The following is a 13,323-nucleotide window of genomic DNA, read 5'->3' on the forward strand; positions in this document are numbered from 1 at the left end:
CCTATCATATAGTTTAATGTTAGGTAGAATGATTCCTCCAACTTTGTCCTTCTTTCTCAGATCACTGTTGCTATGTGGGGCTTTTTATGGTTCTATATAAGTTTTTGAAATATTTGTTCTAATTCTGTGAAATATGATATTGTAATCTTGATAGGAATTGCATTGAATCTGTAGATTGCTTTGGGTAGCATGACAATTTTAATGATGTTAATTCTTCCTATCCATGAACATGGTATATACTTCCATTTATTTGTATCTTCTTCAGTTTTGATCACAGTGTCTTACAATTTTATGAGTACAGGTCTTTTGCACACTTGGTTAGGTTTATATACCTAGGTATTTTATTCTTTTTGAAGCAATTGTGAATGGGATTGTTTTGTTAATTTCCATTTCTCTTAGCTCATTATCATTGTATAAAAATGCAGCTGATTTCTAGATATTGATATTGTATCCTGCTACTTTGCTTAATTCGTTTATCAGTTGTAGAAGTTTCTTGGTGGAATCTTTGAGGTTCTTCTTGAACAGTATCATGTCATCTGCATATAAAGACAGTTTTACTTCTTCCTTTCCAGTTTGTATGTCTTTTATTTCTTCTTCTTCTCTGATTGCTATGGGTAGGAATTCTAGTACTTTGTTAAATAAGAGAGGTGAAAGTAGACATCCCTTTCTTGTTCCCGATCTTAAGGGGAGCACTTGTATTTTTTGCCCACTGAGTATGATGCTAGCAGTGGTTTTGTAATATATGGCTTTTATTATGTTTATGTGTGCCCCCTCTATTCCCACTTTGCTAAGAGTTTTTTCGTAAATGGCTGCTGGATTTTATCAAGTGATTTTTCTGTATCTATTGGTATGATCATGTGGTTTTTATCCTTCATTTTGCTTATGTTGTGAATCACATTTCTTTATTTGTGAATGTTGTACCAACCTTGCATTCCCAGAATAAATCCTACTTGATCATGGTGTGTGATCTATTTAATATATTGCTGTATTTGATTTGCTAATATTTTGTTGAGGATTTTTTAATTATAATTTTATGATTTATTTATTTTCTTTTTTATTGTTGTGCAATTACAGCTGTCCCCATTTCCCCCTCTTACATTCCCCTGTCCTACCCCCCACCTCCCACATTCAGTCTTCCCCACCCCTGCATTATCTTTGTCCATGGGTCCTTTATACATGTTCTTTGATGACCCTTCCCCTTCTTTGCCCAGCTTCTATGTTCTATTACTTTAGAAGTTATTATTTGTGAAATATTAGGTTAGGATGTGGCAAGCATATATTTGTCTATAAGTTGTTCTTTTCTCTTGTATAGTTTTACTTATAATTCTACTTCATATTTCTTTTTAAAGTTTCTGCCAATTGAAGAAGCCATGAAAAAGGAGAAGAACTAACAATAAAAACAAAGTGCTGTTATAAACATATAGGAACTGTAGTATCCTAGAAAAGAAGACAAGAAATTATATGATAGGGAATTTTCAAGTACAAGGTGGGACAAAAGTAGGTTTAAAGTTGTGGTGAAACACAGTTTAATTTTGTATTATTTATTACTTATTATATTATTTTCCATACAAACAACTGTAAACCTATTTTTGTCCCACCAACTTCTGTATGTAGATGTTGCTGATATCTATCTATTTATCATCTATCTATCTATGTATCCATCTATCATCAATCATCTCTCTAACCTATCTCCCTATCGTCATCATCATCATTGTTGTCATCATCATGAACATCATTATCATCTGTCCTATCATTAACTAGGTAGTCCAGCACTGGTCCTTGAGTTATATATTTCCAATTGCTGCTGTAACAAATTACCACAAACTTAGTGACTTATAACAACATGAATTTATTCCCTTACTGTTCTGGGGATCAGCAGTCTGAAAGCAATTTCACTAGACTAAAAGCAAGGTGTCTATAAATCTATGCTTCTTCTGCAGACAAGTAATCTGTACGCTTTCTCTTTCCAGCTTGCAGGAGCACTTTTATTTCTTGGCTTATCTTCTTTTATCTTCAAAACATACAATGTAGTATCTTCTATCGGGACATGCTTCCACCCTTACAATTTCTCTTTCTGACTCAGATACTTCTGCTTTCTTACCTCTGGGCAATATACAGATGAGGTATCATAGACTTGTAAACTTGAAAGCTATATAATTTCATTAACCAATGTCTCCCCAATAGATCTGATTAAAAAGAAAAAAAGAACCTTTGCAATTTCACTGGATTTGAAGGATTGTCCAGGACAATCTCCCTATCTAAAGACATTAACATCACACCTGCAAAGTGACTTTTAACATATTAGGTAAAATATCCCTGGTTCAAGGGATTAGTGAATGAACATCTTTGGGGACTTTATTCAGCCTGCCACATATTATGTAATTGGGAGGTCATTGGTGATCTAAAAAAGATTACAATAAGTGCTAGAGAAAGGTACCTGGCTAGAGGGCAGATTAAGAGAGAAAAAGAGAATTATAGTCATTGAATATAGAAAATATTTTGAGGGTGTTGCTGAAAATAGGAGCAAAGAAATTGAGCACTCAATGCCAAAAATGGCATTAACAATTGTTTTATTTTAAAATTTAAAACCTGAAAAAAGATAACAGTTGATTGGCAAGTAGGAGCAGTAGAGAAAATACTGATGTACAATAAACGAGAAAGGATATAATTGAGTATGGATAACATCATAAATATTTTATTTATAGAAACAAAAAGGAAGATAGAATATCATAAGTAGGTGGGTAAATGTGAGGTGGCCATTTGAGAGTCTTTGATTGCTCAGTTCTCTTGGTGAGGTAATATCTGAGTATTGTGGAGTGATTAGATGTCAGAGAAAGTATTTGAGAAGATGGTATGGAATATTTTTTCTAGTAGACTGGAATAGTCAATTGAAAAGTATAATTCATCAGCCACACTAAAGTTCTTCTTGAGTGTCATGATTATAAATGTAAACTGTGACCATTTAGGAGGGTGCTAAATTTTTCTTTAGCCATTATTAACTGTACTAAAGTAGAAGGGAAAAACAAAGGAATTTCTTGGGTGTGTGTGTGTGTGTGTGTGTATTTTGTTTTTCTTCTTCACCATGGTTGTGACTTGACTAAATGAAACTGTGATGCTAGAAGGGACCAGTTCTGTTTAGCTTGGTGATTGTAAGGACTGATCATGAAATTATACCTTGGAAGAAGTGAAGTGTATTGTTGGTATTACTGGGTAGAGTAATTATTGGAGAAGTGGTAATAGAAAAGAAATTAAATAGAAAGATAGTAACAGGGAAAGTGCAATGTATAAAATTGATATTATGGAAATATTATAATTGTTACACCAATCAAGGATATAAGAATGTTTTTATTTTATATGTCCAATGGTGGGAAGGGAGAGAGTTATGCAAAATAGAGAGTGGTGATTTTGTAGGATTTTCTTTTAACCCCTGATGATAGAGCAGAAGGGTCTGGGCAATAAAAATTCTAGTGTCTTTATCCCTAAATTTAGAAGATCCAAGAAAGTTGTGATTTCAGATCCAGTATTTGTTCAATCTTGACCTATACTGTGAAACAGTTAACTGATTTGAAACATATTGATAGAATTTCAACATCTGGGAGGATATGTATTACTTATCTTTGTAGACTCCCCCTTAACACTTATGATGGAGTGTGTTAATTAATGTTGCTCTATTAAGTGACCTAAGGCTATATTCTCTTATGCCATGGATCCCCATTTCTAATGGGAGTGAGTTATAAGAGAAATGTATGGAAGAGTATAGTTAAATGACAGAAGCAAAAGCATCATGGTATGGTTGAAAAGACATGTGTCTTATTGTTTCTGTTTTTGTAAGTAATAAGAGCATCTTATTCTTGATTTGTGAAATCATAATAATACTATCTAACTTACAGAGTTTCTATGATAATCTATTGTGATAATGTGGTAAAACAATTATTACACACCTGTCCACACAAACCCTAATATAAAGAACTATAATAATTTAATACTAGGTTCTGTTTTTAAATATATTTCTTTTTGTTACTTCTCTGCTGGTGGAAAAGGGTTGGTTAGGAATACTTACTGCATCTATATGAACAAGTTCTATTTTGTAGACTAAGGAGAGAGTTATATAACTAGCTTCATGTAGATCCTTGATCAGAGATGTAATATGAGTTTTTCTACCTGTATGTATTGGGGAATTTTGCTTTTATATGTCAAACTCCTCTTTGAGGATTTAATCATCCAGTGTACTTCATTTATGGTAGTATTTCAGTTTTACATTCACCCAAATTTCAAATTGCCAATTAAAATGTTATACAAATTTTATTTATTTTGTGATTAACCTTTATTGTATTTTTTCCATTACCATTTAGTCCTCTTATACCCTCTTACCCCCAGCAATCACCACACTATCTTAGATTCAAATTGTAAAACATACAATATTATTTTTCATAAACCAAATAAATTGCTTGACAGGAAAATTATCTGTATAATAAAATACATCATATAACAAGACAAATATAAAATAATATATATCATTAATATAAGAAAATATATATTTTCAATAAGTATAAAATATCAATAGACTATTACTATTTGTGAAGAAAATAATAAAATATAATAAATTATACAATTTCTGCCTTCTTACCTATGTACAAGAGATAAAAATATAACTTGCATTTGTTAGGAGTGCATGAATAGATATTTGTATATTCATGTATCTTTGTATAAATGTGTTATAACTCCTGTATATGGATAGGTAAAAAATATTACAACAGCATTGAGCAAGAAATCGCCACAGTTACAATTATTCATCAAGCATGCTATGTACTAGACTTTCAGAGGAAAATTATGAAGCACTATCTTTGAGAGTCTTAATACATAGACAAGTTCATAAATATTTATAGTCATGTATTAAATGACACTTTTGTTGTAATTTCCATCATACAGCTTTACAAAGAAATCATTGGTAGGAGGTAAACAATGTTTGGTTTGTTTCACTTGATATCTAAATCCGTTTATGTACAAGATAGCAAATTCCTTCTGTTAAAATATACTGACTGGATATAATCTCCATAGTGCCACATGAGCCAATATATATATTTTTCAGGGGTTTTTTTTAGAAATATTTCAAATGGAAATGAAATTTTAAAGGAACATGAGCACCATGGGTATCTTCTATCAGGGACACGTGGTACTCAACATTGCAAAAGTTAAACATGACAGCTAGTGAACACTGTCATTAATAAGAGTTCTCCAATTATTTACTTTTCAAAATATAAATAAGTGCAGTAACTTTTGGAGATATTTTTAATCAAGAAATTATTTAGTTTAGAATTTTTCATTTTTGTATAGTTACATGGAGCACAAACATTTAGGTTCCACTGACACAGAATTATTCAGATTGTTTTTCCCCTAACAAATAGAGAAATATGTGAGTGAAAAAAACTATCTATTATTGTTTTTGTCTAGTATTTATTACATCTTTTAAAGTAAATGATATATTTTTTCCTAAGAAGTAAAATGGAAATGAACTAGAGTGAATTCTAATCAAACATTTATAAAAATTAATTGACTTTTATCATTTTATTTTATAAGAAAAAGAATAAGCCTATATAAAATATTATTTTACTGTCATTTTTGAATTAAAAAGTGTTATCACAAAAAATAGTTTATCTAAACGTATTTTTGTTGTCACAATTTTTGTTAAGGTGAAGACATGAGATTATTCTTGCAGATAAGTTTGAATTTATCCTAAGAACAATATGAAGGCACACATTTTAAAAATAATATTATAGCTCAGACTGAGTTTTCAAAAGTTTAATTTAAGGTTTGTGGACTAGGAGAGAAATGGGAAGCATAACTCATGACACAAGACAGTATAGTGAACTGATAGATCTTTTATAAGTTGGTAGAACATAGGGTGGAGAGAAGAATTTCTGCTTTTGTTTGATTTTATGCTCAGAATTCAGGAGGAATTTTCAATGTAAAAATCTCAAGAAAGGGGAAAAACAAATGTAACTGGTTAGGAAACCCATTGAGGGAGCTACTTGAAGTTGCATAGCATTTCTAGCACTGGAGAATGGACTCCAGAGGTCTTGATTTCATTTTTAAAGTATATTTTATTAAGTTATTACAGTTGTTCCAATTTCCCCCTATGCCCCCCTCTGCTTGGTTGCCCCCGTGCCCTCCAGCAATCCCTCCTTAGTTCATGTCCATGGATCATGCATGTAAGTTCTTTGGCTTCTCCATTTCCTATACAATTCCTGATAACTAATCACTGGGTTGTTTAGGCCATTTGATAAGCTAAAGTTTTTTAAATATTAAGAATAATAACTTGGCATATTGAAAGCCTTCCACAAATATTACCTTTTGAATACACTATGCTACATCTCTTTCTTGACAAATCTCCTATTGACACAGAGCAGTGAGACAAATAACCAATGCGGGAAAAGCCAAGTCCACAGGACAAAAAGTGCTAGTGATATAGAGCTCAAAGAAATGGGAGAGAGAGATCTAAGATGGCAGAGTAGGAAGTAGAAGCTAAACTAAACTCCTCCAAAGACCAATATGGAATTACAACCAAACTGTAGAGAAATCATCCAGAATAACCAGTTGAACAAGAGCTGAAAAGAAGTGTTATAACCATGGACAGACAGAAGTAATCACTTCACCACAACATGACTGGTATGGAGTGTGGAAGAGACATGAGAGATCTGGCTGAGTTCCCACAGGCAGCAGCTGAAGTGTCACAGAGAAATTTCAGTGGCTGGGAGGTTCCCCTGAGAAGTGTGGGGTCTAAAGCCTAAGCTGGGCTTCCCAGCCTAGAGGAGTGGAGCTGGAAAGGAACCCAGATAACATGAAGCTGTGAAAAGTAATGGGGTTTCTGTCTGCCAGGGAGAGATAGCTGAAGACACAGCCTCATAAAGGGCCAATGCACAAAATTTCATTTGAAACCACTCAACCTAGGCTGTGGGAATGGGAAGTCAGAGTGGACTACAGACACTTGAGTAGAGACTAGAAATGGTGGTTCTGGGGATAAAATTGAGGGAGCAGCCACCAGGATCCCTGTACTTAGACATTCCCCATATTACAGGAACCATCTTGCTCTGGCAGATCACTCCCCTCCAAGCAGCATTAATCTGAGGGGAAGCAATAGTCTCACCAACAGAAATTACTCTGCCCTATTCTGTAGTGCTTAAGTCTGACAGCTGATTCCAGATTGACTAGATTAACAACTGAAGGAGACAGCTGCAGACTGTAGATCACTGGTAGTCTCAAAGAGGATGCCAAGGGCCAGGCTTGGAAACCATCTGACATCACCAGAGGCAGATTGAGAAAGTGCAGACAGTGGTAAACACTAGACTGTACTAAAATGAATTCAACTGCAGTGTTCTTCATGACTTGCATTATTTTCTCTCCTGCATACCTTTTAATATTCATTTCCTGTTCTTCAAGTTTGTCCCTATTAGGTAAGTTGTTTTAACATTATACTTTACTTCTAATTTCATATTTGTTCCTTCCTTCTCTTACTCAATTTTACCTTCTTATTCCTCTTCTTATTTTCATTTTAAATTTTATTTTCTCTCTTGCTATGACTCATTTCCATTCTGCATTCTTACTACTTCTCCCACCTCAGCCATTCAAAACCATTTGTCTTCTCATTAGTCATCTCACATTCGTTTTCCTTGTCTTAAAATATCCTTATTCTCTCTCAACCTTTATCAATTTTTGCCCATTGGTTGTGGATATGGTGGTGGTTGTTGCATTTCTTTAATTTTATTTTTAGATCTTCACTATTCTTGTATTTCAAATTTCAAATTTTGCCATACCCCTCTCCTACTGCATTTAGCCTTCCTCCTACCCCTTGATTTTTTAATTTTTTATTGTTATTCAATTACAGTTGTGTGCCTTTTCTCCCCATCCCTCCACCCCACCCCAGCCAAACCCACCTCCCTCCCCCACCTCCACCCTCCCCCTTGATTTGGTCCATGTGTCCTTTATAGTAGTTCCTATAATCCCCTCTACTCACTGTTCCCTCTCCACTCCCCCCTGACCATTGTTAGATTGTTCTTAACTTCAATGTCTCTGGTTATATTTTGTTTGCTTTTTCCTTCTATTGATTATGTTCCAGTTAAAGGTGAGATCATATGGTATTTGTCCCTCACCGCCTGGCTTATTTCACTTAGCATAATGCTCTGCAGTTTCATCCATGCTGTTGCAAAGGGTATAAGCTCCTTCTTTCTCTCTGCTGCATAGAATTCCATTGTGTAAATATACCATAGTTTTTGGATCCACTCGTTTGCTGATGGGCACTTAGGTTGCTTCCAGTACTTGGCTATTGTAAATTGTGCTGCTATGAACATTGGGGTGCACAGGTTCTTTTGGATTGGTGTTTCAGGGTTCTTAGGGTATAATCCCAGCAGCGGAATTGCTGGGTCAAAGGGCAGTTCCATTTTTAGTTTTCTGAGGAAATTCCATATTGTTTTCCACAGTGGCCTCACCAGTCTGCATTCCCACCAACAGTGCACTAGGGTTCCCTTTTCTCCGCATCCTCTCCAACATTTGTTTGTTGATTTGTTTATGTTGGCCACTCTGACTGTTGTGAGATGGTACCTCATTGTGGCTTTAATTTGCATCTCTCTGATGGCTAGTGATGCTGAGCCTCTTTTCATATGTCTCTGGGCACTCTGTATGTCTTCCTTGGAGCAGTGTCTGTTCAAGTCCTTTGCCCATTTTTTAATTGGGTTGTTTGTCTTCCTGGAGTGGAGTCGTGTGAGTTCTTTATATATTTTGGAGATCAGGCTCTTGTCTGAGGTATCATTGGCAGATATGTTTTTCCATACTGTTGGTTCTCTTTGTAATTTGGTGCTGTTTTCTTTAGCCATGCAGAAGCTTTTTATTTTGATGAGGTCCCATTTGTTTATTCTTTCCTTTATGTCCCTTGCTTTAGGGGATGTGTCTGTGAGGATGTTGCTGTGTGGAATGTCTGAGATTTTCCTGCCAATGTTTTCCTTGAGGACTTTTATGGTGTTACGACTTATATTTAAGTCTTTTATCCATCTTGAGTTTATTTTTGTGTATGGTGTAAGTTGGTGATCGAGTTTCATTTTTTTGCACGTAGCTGTCCAGATCTCCCAACACCATCTGTTGAAGAGGATATTTTTGCTCCATTTTATGCTGCTGCCTCCTTTGTCAAATATTAATTGACCGTATAGACTTGAGTTTATTTCTGGGCTCTCTGTTCTGTTCCATTGATCTATGTGCCTGTTTTTATGCCAGGACCAGGCTCTTTTGATTAGAGTGGCCTTGTAATACAGTTTGATATCAGGTATTGTGATCCCTCCTGCTTTGTTCTTCTTTCTCAAAATTGCTGCAGCTATTTGGGGTTGTTTATGGTTCCATATGAATTTCTGAAATGTTTGTTCTATATCTGTGAAATATGTCATGGGTACTCTAATAAGGATTGCATTGAATCTATAAATTGTTTTGGGTAGTATGGCCATTTTGATGATGTTAATTCTTCCAATCCATGAGCATGGCACATGCTTCCATTTGTTTGTGTCTTCCTTAATTTCTTTCTTCAGTGTTGTGTAGTTTTCTGAGTACAGGTCTTTGACCTCCTTGGTTAGGTTTATTCCTAGGTACTTTATTTTTCTTGTTGTTATATCAAATGGGATTTTTTTCCTGATTTCTGTTTCTGCAGTTTCGTTGTTGGTGTACAGGAATGCCTTTGATTTCTGTGTATTGACTTTGTATCCAGCGGGTAACAGGATCTTAAAGAAACTGTGAAGTAATGAGTAGATACCCTTAGTTTTTAAAGATTCTTATTGTAGTTAAAGTTGCAGTGTCCTAATCATTTAAAAGCACAATTTATGAAATTTTTCATAGTTTAGGTCTGTACAAGATATTTACTCAGTTTGCAGAACATTAACTCTCCTCAAGCTCTGGAGCTATGTTGTAATAATTTAGATTATGTGCTGACAAACACAACTGAATTTTTACAGATACACAGATAGAAGAAAAAAGACATGTCTTTCTAGTTAGGAGTTCTTATGTGGTAGGCCTCAGTGCCTTCAGGCCTCAGTATGTTTTGGTTAAGAGAACTTTCACTGAATATATGTGTTATACAGTGTCATGTCCAAAAATATATTTTTGTTTTATTTATATTTTAAATAAACTTTTTATTTAGGAACATATTAAGATTCACAGAAAAGTCGCAAAGATGATACAGAGAGTTTCTTTATACCTCTCACCTAATTTACCCTATTATTAAAATCTTGCAATTACTATGACACAGTGACCCAAACTAAGAAACTGATATCACTACACAGATATTAACAACTCCTGGATTTATTTGTATTTTAACAACTTTCCATTAATGTTCTCTTTTATTTCTAGAATTCAACCTGTGGCAACATGTGTTTCTAGTCTTCTCTGGCCTGTGAATATTTCTCACTATTTTTCTTCTTTTATATTAATTGACTGCCTTGAGGTATCCTGGCCAGGTATTTTGTAAAATGTACACAGCCTAGGTGTGTCTATTGTTTTTAATGGTTAGACTGGTGTTATACGTTTTTGGACAGAACACCACCTAGGTAACACATTATATCATGTCACACATGACACTTCTGGTAATGTTAAGTTTTATCACCTGGCTAAAGAAGTGTTTGCTGGTTATTTTGTCTGTAAGTTACATTTTTCCTTTTCTACCCTGTTCTTTGGAAGTTAATGACTAAGTTTAGCTTACCCTCAAAATTGGGAAGAGAAGAGGTGGGAATTAAATTCCACCTCCTGGTGAGGGGCAGTTGGATCTAAGTACATATTTGAAATTCTTTTTTTTTTTTTTTAATTCTATTTTCTTATAATTATTTTTTTTTATTTTTTTTTATTGTTATTCAATTACAGTTGTGTGCCTTTTCTCCCCATCCCTCCACCCCACCCCAGCTGAACCCACCTCCCTCCCCCCTCTCCACCCTCCCCCTTGGTTTTGTCCATGTGTCCTTTATAGTAGTTCCTGTAATCCCCTCTACCCACTGTCCCCGCCCCCTCTTCCTTAAATGCTTTGTAGAAATCTCCTGTGAAGCCATCTGGTCCAGGGCTTTTGTGTGATGGGAGTTTCTTGATGACTGCTTCAATTTCCTTTGCTGATATTGGTCTGTTCAGGTTTTCTGCTTCTTCTTCAGTCAGTTTTGGAAGATTATATTTTTCTAGAAATGTGTCCATTTCATCTAGGTTTTCAAATTTCTTAGCATACAGGTCTTCATAGTAATTTCTTACGATTCTTTGTATTTCTGTGGTATCAGTTGTAATCTCTCCACTTTCATTTCTAATTCTGTTTATTTGGATCCTCTCTCTTTTTTTCTTGATGAGCCTACTTAAAGGCTTGTCGATTTTGTTTATCTTTTCAAAGAACCAGCTCCTGGATTCATTGATCCTTACAATTGTGCTTTTAGTCTCTATGTCATTTAGTTCTGCTCTGATCTTGGTTATTTCCTTCCTTCTGCTTGCTCTGGGCTGTCTTTGTTGTTGTTCCTCCAGTTCTTGTAGGCATAGGGTTAGGTTATTTGTTTGAACTGTTTCTAACTTCTTAAGGTAGGCCTGTATTGCTATGAACTTCCCTCTCAGGACTGCCTTTGCTGTGTCCCATAGGTTTTGGGTTGTTGTGAGTTCGTTTTCATTTGTTTCCAGGAAGTTTTTGATTTCTTCCTTAATCTCGTTCTTGACCCATTCATTGTTTAATAGCATGCTATTCAGTCTCCATGTTTTTGAGTGTTTTGGGTTTTTACCCTTGGGGTTGGTTTCTAGTTTCATACCCTTGTGGTCAGAGAAGATGCTTGACATGATTTCAATTTTCTTGAATTTGTTGAGGCTTGCTTTGTGTCCTATCATGTGGTCTATCTTTGAAAAAGTTCCATGAACACTTGAATAGAATGTGTATTTTGCTTCTTTGGGATGAAAAGCTCTGTATATATCAGTTAAGTCCATTTCCTCTAGGGTATTGTTAAGTGACACAATATCTTTTTTGATCTTTTGTTTGGAAGACCTGTCCATTTTTGATAGTGGGGTGTTAAAATCCCCTACTATAATTGTGTTGCTGTCAATATCTTTCTTGAAGTCCTCCAAGATTTTCTTTATGTATTTGGGTGCTCCTATGTTGGGTGCATATATATTTATAATGTTTATGTCTTCTTGGTGGATTCTTCCTTTGAGTATTATGAAGTGACCTTCTGGATCTCTCTTTATGGCCCTTCTTTGGAAGTCTATTTTGTCTGATATGAGTATTGCTACCCCTGTTTTTTTTTCCTGTCCGTTTGCTTGGAAAATTTGTTTCCAGCCCTTCACTTTCAGTCTGTGTAAGTCTTTTGTCCTGAGATGGGTTTCTTGTAGGCAGCATATGTGTGGGTCATGTTTTCTTATCCATTCAGCTGTTCTATGTCTTTTGATTGGAGCATTTAATCCATTTACGTTTAAGGTTATTGTCGATAGGTAGTTATTCATTGCCATTATTTCCTACCTGTGTTCCTCTGTCTTTCTCTTTTCCTTCCTTTCCTTAAAGCAGTCCCTTTAGCATCTCTTGCAGAACTGGTTTGGTGGAGCTGTATTCTTTTAGACTTCTTTTGTCTGGGAAACTCTTTATTTGGTCTTCTATCTTGATTGAGAGCCTTGCTGGGTAAAGTAGTCTTGGTTGCAGGCCTCTGGTTCTCATTACTTGGAATATTTTTTGCCATTCTCTTCTGGCTTGGAGCGTTTCCATTGAGAAGTCAGTTGCTAACCTTATTGGGGCTCCCTTGTATGTTACTTCCTTTTTCTCCCTTGCTGCCTTTAAGATCCTCTCTTTGTCTTGGAAATTTGCCATTTTAATTATGATGTGTCTTGCAGTGGGTCTCTTTGGGTTCCTCTTGTTTGGGACTCTCTGTGATTCCTGGATTTGGGTGATTTTTTCTCTCCTCAGATTAGGGAAATTTTCCATCATTACTTTTTCAAACAGGTTTTCTATCCCTTGCTCTTCTTCTTCTCCTTGTGGTATGCCTATTATACGGATATTGTTACGTTTCATGTTGTCCTGCATTTCCCTTATTGCCTCTTCATTCTTTCTGAGCCTCTTTTCCTTTTCTTGCTCCTTCTGGGTGTTTTTTTCTACTTTATCCTCCAGCTCGCTGATCTGATCCTCTGCTTCATCAAGTCTGCTTTTAATTCCTTCTACTGTGTTCTTCAATTCAGAAATTGTATTCTTCATTTCCTCTTGGCTCTTGTTGATAGTTTCTATTTCCTTTTTCATGTTGATATAGTTTGCAGTGAGTTCATTGTAGTTTCCTTGTAGTTTCTGGTAGTTCTCTTTGA

The sequence above is a fragment of the Desmodus rotundus genome, chromosome 6 (assembly GCF_022682495.2).
Source record: "Desmodus rotundus isolate HL8 chromosome 6, HLdesRot8A.1, whole genome shotgun sequence".
Classification (NCBI taxonomy): Eukaryota; Metazoa; Chordata; class Mammalia; order Chiroptera; family Phyllostomidae; genus Desmodus; species Desmodus rotundus.